This window comes from Callorhinus ursinus, unplaced genomic scaffold, assembly GCF_003265705.2.
Source record: "Callorhinus ursinus isolate GAN/ISIS: 27379988/994484 unplaced genomic scaffold, GSC_fseal_2.0 scaffold17, whole genome shotgun sequence".
NCBI classification, from domain to species: Eukaryota; Metazoa; Chordata; class Mammalia; order Carnivora; family Otariidae; genus Callorhinus; species Callorhinus ursinus.
The window spans coordinates 15,805,368-15,813,704 of record NW_027397079.1 but is presented as its reverse complement, the minus strand read 5'-3'; the positions used below and the strand labels follow the sequence as shown (position 1 = coordinate 15,813,704).

The following is an 8,337-nucleotide window of genomic DNA, read 5'->3' as shown; positions in this document are numbered from 1 at the left end:
GTGTGTGTGTGTGTGTGTGTGTGTGTGTGTGTGTGTGTGTGTGGCAGTCTTGCAGGATCAAGCCCTTAACCCTGTGCCGTCTGACACTCTCTCCTGGTAGGTAGTGTTAGCATCAAGCTGCACTGGAAGACATCTTGGGGGTGTCCAACATATGGGGGGAAAAACCCATATATGCTGAAATTGGTATCAGATCTGAATCTTTAATGTAGCATATGAGAAGGGCTACTTTTACTCTGGTCCAATAAAATTCTACTTGCCACATGAAATAAATTTGTACTCTTAAAAATGCCCTTCCTTGATGAGACTTGAGCAGTGAGAAGTGGCAGTGACTAGAAATGGCCCAGAATTGTCTTTTAACAGTGACCAAAGATCCTCCTTGTACAATGTTACTATGTCATCATCATCAGCAATTTGCCAGAACTTTCCATAGATTAAAATAAAAGATTACAATTTAAGTCTTCATTTCTTTTCAGATTTATCTAACTTTTCAGTGGATCCTGTGCAAGAGAAAAAAGCGAATGCTGCTGTGGGAGGATCTCCGTCAGTCCATTGCATAGATGATGAGGAAATAATAGATAGTAGATGCAAATCAAATGCAATCACACGTGACTGTTAGGAAGATATTTGGGTCCCAGTCTCTACTAGGCCACTAATAGTAGAGTGATTGTGGCCAAATTACAACTTCGTGTTCCCTAGGCATAAAGTCAGGGGGTTTCTAAAGACTCTTCCAGCACTCACATTGTATGTAAAAGTAAGTGGTGCTTTGAGCATGTCTAGAGAGAGCTCACAACCTTTCAGACTTCAGCATGCCTCACAATCACCATGTGAAAAAGAAAATACCAAGGCTCTGTGCTTGGAAATCCTGCTTCAGGAGGTCAAGGACGTCGGGGCCCAGGAATCTCCAGGTTCAACAGGCACTTCGGGTGATCCCTGCATCTTTGTTTCCAGGATCACATTTGGAGAAACACTGTTGGAGGCCTATTTAATGATCCTTGGTCTGACCCATGAACCAAATGAGAGGAAAACTTTGGCCAACACCTGTTCTGCTATTTCTTCTCTCAAGTCAGGTTTGGACTTAAGCCTTTCATCTCCCTTTCTCTCCTACTATCAAGATGTATATGGAAGTTCTGTGACGAAGAACCCATCACAGTACCTGTGGGCAGTGTAGGGAGTGATCATTCTCACTAGCTAAAAATAACTGGCCAGAACAGAAGCAGCCTGGTAAAAATGGACAAACAGCAGAAGAAGCCATGGTGGGAGATGGGAGAGGTGATCTAGGTTTGGAGGCTCAGAAGATGGTGGCGAGCCAAGGAGGAAACAAAACTTAATATTCTGTAACCTATCCATATCTAATACTATCTAACAATCTTCTAAAGAAGTAAGTCTATTGCAATATTTCCAGACCCTATTGTTCATTTACTGTATTTATTTCTTAGGCCTTCAAGTTTCCCAAGAACTTTTCCCATTTTTAAAGTTTAAAAAAACCCGGTTCTGCTCAAAACCTTACTGTGTGTGTGTGTGTGTGTATTTATTGTTGTTGTTTGTTTCTGATTTTTAATCAGAACATAATACAATCAAGAAATAGCAGCTCCCTATTTCTAACCAATGCTGCTGTGTCTTTATTTTGAACATCTGCCTCCAGAGCCACTTAATGGCTGTCGGTGCAAATTCAGATGGAAAGGACTGAAAAATAAAATTTGCAAGTGGTGCCTGTTGAGAGTTTCTACTATTTCAAAATCTGTAAGAAACAGTCAGACTACTGCTGGGGTGGGGGGTAGAGGCAGTGTGTGGACTGAAATCTTGTTCCGCACCTGCACATTCTGACCCTGCCTTCCCCATCTCCTGCTGCCTCTCCACTCCTCATAGCTCTCTGTTTCCTGCTATGAACTTGAGACTTTGGAGTGAGGGAAAAATAATCAGATTTGCCTGGCTTGTGCATATCAGCTGTGGTCCGATGCAATACTTCCTTGACCCAACCCAGGCTGTTATAAAATTTAATGACTTAAATTAATATTCCATCCTTCTATTTTATTTTCAGTTCTTTATCCCTACTGATTGACCTGTTAGCCTTCTGAAAACATTTTTTCAAAAATCTTTACTGTAAGAAATTGAAGATGAACTTTCTAGATATAGCTCTCTGATGTTTAAACCAGTCAAATATCATTTATATTTCATTTGAATTTCTAATATTAGTGTATAATCATACAAAACTAGGATCTGATTTATCCCTGCTCTCTCCCTCTCCCATCATACATCTCCTCATATACCTTCAAGCATGGAGCAGAATTGAAAGGTTGAGATGGGTGAACCAAAATAGTAGTTTGGTTTATCCAATGAGAGCATAAGAAGAAAGGCTAGACTCAGAGCCGCTATAGTACATTGATATTAAAGTTAACCACTAAAACTTTTAAGTTATTTGTTACCGATTCTCTTTACAAATTTCTCCTTAAAACTCAAGTCACTGATGGAAGCTTATTGTGAAAGTTTATCTGTGAGTCTTAAGGCCATCTACTTTGTATGGAGTCATTGCACTGATAGAACTACCTTAGTTGGAGGGTGGCATAATTTCAAATGGTGTCAAGTAAATTCCAGGAGATGCTGAGTTGACATGTGCACTATCTCTGGAAGTATTATGGTTTGGGGGCAACCCATTTTTCAGCATATGAAACTTATAGCTCAACTATGACTAAGAAATATTTTTCACAGAACATAGTCACAGTTCATTTCAGTTCGGAATTCTCCATCCCCACTCTGCCGCCCACATCTACACCTCCTCTGTTGGGTTTCATGTAGTTAAGTAGCATTGGTTCTATTGAGCTAACTAGCTACCTCTTCCCAAGTCTGAACTACAGTTTCTCCTTCTCTACTATGGGGGCCATAATATCTTCCTTCCAGTAGGAGTGACATGAGAATTTGTTAAAAGATAATGACAGAGGAGCACCTGGGTGGGCTCAGTCTGTTAAGTGTCTGACTCTTGATTTCTACACAGGTCATGATTGCAGGGTCATGGGATCAAGCCCCACCTTGAGCTCCATGGTGGGCATAGAGCCTACTTGGGATTCTCTCTCTCCCTCTCTTCCCCTCCCCCACTGCCCCCCCCCCTCCCATGCATGTGTATACATGCTCTCTCTCTAAAAAACAAAAACAACAGCAACAATAAAAAAGATAAAGACAGAGAAGTTGTCTGACAAATTAAAGCACAATAGAACCATGGTAGATTATTTAGATATCAATCAGTTTGCTGTCATTGAAAATGTCAGTAGAACTAGGAAAACTACTTTATTTACTTATCAACACATATAGCTCTCAACTTTATGAGAGCTCTTCTAAGTGATTTTAAATATTAACTCATGTGATGCTCTTATCAACCTTATAAGACAGACCCAATTTACAAAGGATGAAACTGAAGTAACTTGACCAAAGACACAATGAAGTAAGGAGCAGGGCCATGATTTGAACCCAGGAGTCTAGCTATATGGTTTACCCACTTAACCACTATGCTGAGCTACCTTGAGAGACATCCTGCCTGACTACGGCAGCCACATTAGCAGGTTCAGTCCTGAATGTGCAGACGGCCCTGGGGAATTTAAACTTTTATTCAACAAATATTTATTGAGTACTTATTTTTTTTTAAAGATTTTATTTATTTATTTGAGAGAGAGGGAGAGAGAGAGAGAGCACATGAGAGTGGGGAAGGTCAGAGGGAGAAGCAGACTCCCCGCCGAGCAGGGAGCCCGATGTGGGACTCGATCCAGGGACTCCAGGATCATGACCTGAGCCGAAGGCAGTCGCTTAACCGACTGAGCCACCCAGGCGCCCAGATAAAGTTTTTTTTGTGTGTTTTTTTTTTTAAGATTTTATTCATTCATCTGACAGAGAGAGAGAGAGACAGTGCGAGAGGGAACACAGGCAGGGGGAGTGGGAGAGGGAGAAGCAGGCTTCCCACTGAGCAGGGAGCCAGACGCGGGGCTCAATCCCAGGACCCCGGGATCATGACCCGAGCCAAAGGCAGATGCCCAACGACTGAGCCACCCAGGCGCCCCGTCCTTATTGAGTACTTATAATTTTTTTTTTAAGATTTCATTTATTTGACAGAAAGAGACACAGGGAGAGAGGGAACACAAGCAGGGTAAGTGGGAGAGGGAGAAGCAGGCTCCCCACCGAGCAGGGAGCCCAACGCGGGGCTCAATCCCAGGACCCCGGGGCCACGACCTGAGCTGAAGGCAGACACCTAATGACTGAGCCACCCAGGCGCCCCAGGTATTTGTAATTCCTTTGCCAGGCACTGTGCTAGGTACTATAAAGATAAAAGACACCTTTCATGCCCTTGTGGAGTTTGTCAGATGGTTGTTGAAATAACAACTCAGGGAACACCTGATAAGAGGCTATTTCCTTTCCTTTCAAGTCAACAAGAGTAAGCTGAGTCAAAGAATTCCAGTTTGAAGTCAAATCCCTGCCTTATCATAGGTAGTCTTTGACTAGCCTCCCAATCTCTACCTATTTATCTGTCAGAAAAGAAAGCAAAGGAAACCTGGATGACTCAATAGTTTAAAAACTAGGGTTGCTTCCGGCTGATCCTAGGGCAGATCAACTGATTGGTCTTGTTATAGCCTCCTTCCCCCAGACTGCAGAGAGACAAGGCCAAGCTAAGTCAGAATAGGTCAACTTTTAAGGGACTGCTCTTAACACCCATGTGGGGTACACGTGGTACACTTGTTCTGGAGGGAATGTTGATTTCCTCACTGGTTTTACATGGTGGGAGGGTATGGAGGGGACTGAACATCACAAAATCGGAACAAGTGATGAAAAGAAACAGGCCATTTGTCCTCATTGCTAACAAACCAGTGCCTCCAAAGTACAGAAAAGGAGCATGCTACTGTCTTCATGTTGTTGCGTTTTTAAAGGAAAATAGCAATAAAGGTCAAGATAATACAGGAAACATTTATATCTATTCTCAGGAAGCATATGGAAAAATAGCAAATGAACAAATGAGGGTTTAGAATACAGACATATGCTCAAAAAGACCTACTCAGATAGGCACATTTGAAATCTCCTTGTGTGGGTCACAAATCTCTTTCCACTAACATCCAATTAGGTCTTGGGTTGTGGATAAGAAAGTCAAGCTGAGGGGTGAGGAGTGTGACTCCAGGTCACAACCTTATGTGTGATCTCTCAGGCCCAATGTTAGCCAATTACAGAGGCCTTCCCTGGTGGACCTTGTGGTGGTGGTGGGGGGAAGCTGACCTCCCCATAGCACACTTCGTGCAAAGCCAATGCACAGTGTCTGTGTGTATCGCACGGAGTCTCTGGAGGGATCCTCAGGCCCTCCTCCCTGGTGATGCTTACATATATCTGCATTCCTAGCCCTATCACCTCCATTTGGAGGCCTCCTTATTGGGGAGCCCATGGTTAAGTCATTTTTCAGGCACTTCTGCTGAGACCACCTTCTAGGCTTGGGAGGAGGAGGACCCTGAAGACACTCGCCTTCACTTTGACTCAGTATTCAGTATTTTCACTCCTACTCTTCCCCCAGCTCTCTCCCACCCCCTCCACAAACTGGCAGGAGCCTTTTGTCTGGGGTTTCCTGTTTGTGCTGGCCCTGTTCCAGGGGGGAAAATAAAACACTGGGAGAGCTAGGGCGTCCCCAATTTGCCTCTTGCTCCTCCAACCCTCTAAGCATTTAAAGGCTCCACTGTTACTCTCACTTTGGCTTGTCCTAATTGATCACCTTGATACCTTCGGCTCTCTTCAGGTCAGCTCTTGCCAGGCAGGACACTAAAACAAAAGGATAGCTTCCAATTGTGATTGAAAGGTAAGTATTTGGACTGAGGTGACTCTAATGCTGGGGCAGCCTAGGTAAGCAGACCCAAACCTAAGCCGGTAATGCCTCAGGGCTAAGAAATCAAAATGTTGGAGAGGTTGTGGGGAGAAAGGAGAACCCTCTTACACTGTTGGTGAGAATGCAAGCTGGTGCAACCACTTTGGAAAACAGTGTGGAGGTTCCTCAAAAAGTTAAAAATAGAGCTACCCTATGACCCAGCAATTGCACTACTGGGTATTTACCCCAAAGACACAGATGTAGTGAAAAGAAGGGTCATATGCACCCCAATGTTCATAGCAGCAATGCCCACAATAGCCAAACTGTGGAAAGGGCTGAGATGTCCATCAACAGATGAATAAAGAAGATGTGGTCCATATATACAATGGAATATTACTCAGCCATCAGGAAGGATGAATACCCAACTTTTACATCAACATGGATGGGACTGGAGGAGATTATGCTAAGTGAAATAAGTCAAGCAGAGAAAGACAATTATCCTATGGTTTCACTTATTTGTGGAACGTAAGGAAGAGCATGGAGGACATTAGGAGAAGGAAGGGAAAAATGAAGGGGGGCGGGAATCGGAGGGGGAGACGAACCATGAGAGACTGTGGACTCTGAGAAACAAACTGAGGGTTCTAGAGGGGAGGGGGTGGGGGGATGGGTTAGCCCGGTGATGGGTACTAAGGAGGGCATGTACTGCATGGAGCACTGGGTGTTATATGCAAACAATGAATCGTGGATCACTACATCAAAAACTAATTAAAAAAAAAGAAATCAAAACCTAAAGACAACCAGTCACAAACAGCCAACTTTCCTATATAAGGCAACTGCTCAAGCTAGAGCCAACCAAATAATTTCCACGCTTTGCTTCTCTGTCTTTTCTATGCAAGTCTTTCCCTGAGGCCCCAGGGGGCTCCTAACCACTTGTGGTTTGGTGCTGCCTGATTCAAATCCATTTCTACTCCAATAAACTCTTAAAAACGTAATATGCCTCAGTTTATTTTTCAACAGAAGTATCCTAGCAAAAGTAGACAAACAACCTTCAAGGAAAAGCTGGGTCAACTGCTGCTTTTCTCTGAATTGTCCTGGTGCCATTGCCACCCTGATAAATTCATCAGTCACATCAGCTTCAGCTGAATCACATTGTTGCTTGTCAACCAGGATGTTTTGGATGATGTTCAACTGAGGAAGTTTTCTAGTACAAATAGTCAGTATCCGTAATCATTTCAAAGCACTATGTGTAAGGAGAGTCAGTCAAATTTTGCACCCCTCAAAGTCAACTGCACCTGAGACCACAGAAGAAGGTTAGTTAGCTGTTTCCTGAGTGCTGTTGGGACAGGCAGGGTGTCCGTGAGGCTGCTTTTCCTACAGCTACTCTGATGGGGGAGGAATTGTGGGAGCTTCTCTTTCAGGAAATGGGCAGCAGACTTAAAATTAACTTCTCCTATGGCTCAAATTAGCAGCTGATTAGATAGAAAGGCACATATTGTAGGTGAAAGAGAAAGATCTACCTAGTTCTTAGATTACTTTGACCTAGAATTGTGTATGTTAAAAAACTAAGCTACAGGGGCACCTAGATGGCTCAGTCGGTTGGGCGTCAGACTCTTGATTTCCGCTCAGGTCATGGTCTCGTGTTCGTGGGACTGAGCCCCAAGTGGGACTCTGCAGTCAGCATGGAGTCTGCCTCAGATTCTCTCTCCCTCCCACTCTCTCAAATAAATAAATAAAATCTTAAAAAATACAAAACTAAGCTTCAATAAACATGTGAGTTTGCTTTAAAGTGTCTTTAACCCCAACTATAAGAATAATGAGAAAGTACAGGGTGGCATGGCCCTTGGCAAAAGAGGAGATCACTGCCAGAGGTGTGCAGAGCAGGGAAGGATGCCATGATGACATGTTTGTTTGTGTGTGTGTGTGCACACGCACACACTCGTGCAAGCGCCCATGTGTGTGCACACTTGCTCGAAGGTTCAGTTCACTGGGACAGCCTACATTTTGTGGGTATATAAATTAACTTTAGCACTCTGTTAATAAATCAAGTTACTTGAACCTCAGTTCTACTTGGTAGCGGAAAACTCATCAGTTTAGGGCACATTCGATCCGTTCAAAGTTAACTCAGCCTATTTGGGGCTCTCTCCTTGCTTGGGAGTCTGTGACGCATTGTGTCGTAGAGGTAGGAAGAGGTTGGACGGTTGGAAGTATCTGGTCCTCCACTGTCACAGGTGCCCAGTGGGTCCTGCTGAGACTTACATCATTCCACTTGGTTGTCCTCATCACTTCTGCTCTCTGGCATCCATGGAGATAGCTGCATTCCCATTGAGCTTCTGCTTTTATGGTTTACACTGTTACTACTCAATGTCTTGAATCCGTGAGGTCCCTGTGGGGGAAGAAAGATCATCTTCCCTCTAAGCTTCTGAGTTCTTGGCTGAGACCCCTGTAATAAAAGTCACATTAACAAGAGAAAGAAACCCACAAGTTTACTAACATGATACCTCATGTGTAAATGGAAGATA

At 43.6% G+C, this 8,337-nt stretch overlaps 1 protein-coding gene across 1 annotated transcript in view; it reads right to left on the bottom strand.

The window, feature by feature from the left end:
- Positions 1–8,132, bottom strand: part of PRIMPOL (primase and DNA directed polymerase) — an 84,562-nt gene extending 76,430 nt beyond the window's left edge. The window contains exon 1 of the mRNA XM_073902300.1: positions 8,075–8,132. The gene's annotated coding sequence lies outside the window, so the exon portion shown is untranslated. The remainder of the gene's footprint in view (positions 1–8,074) is intronic.
- Between the last annotated feature and the right edge of the window lie 205 nt (positions 8,133–8,337).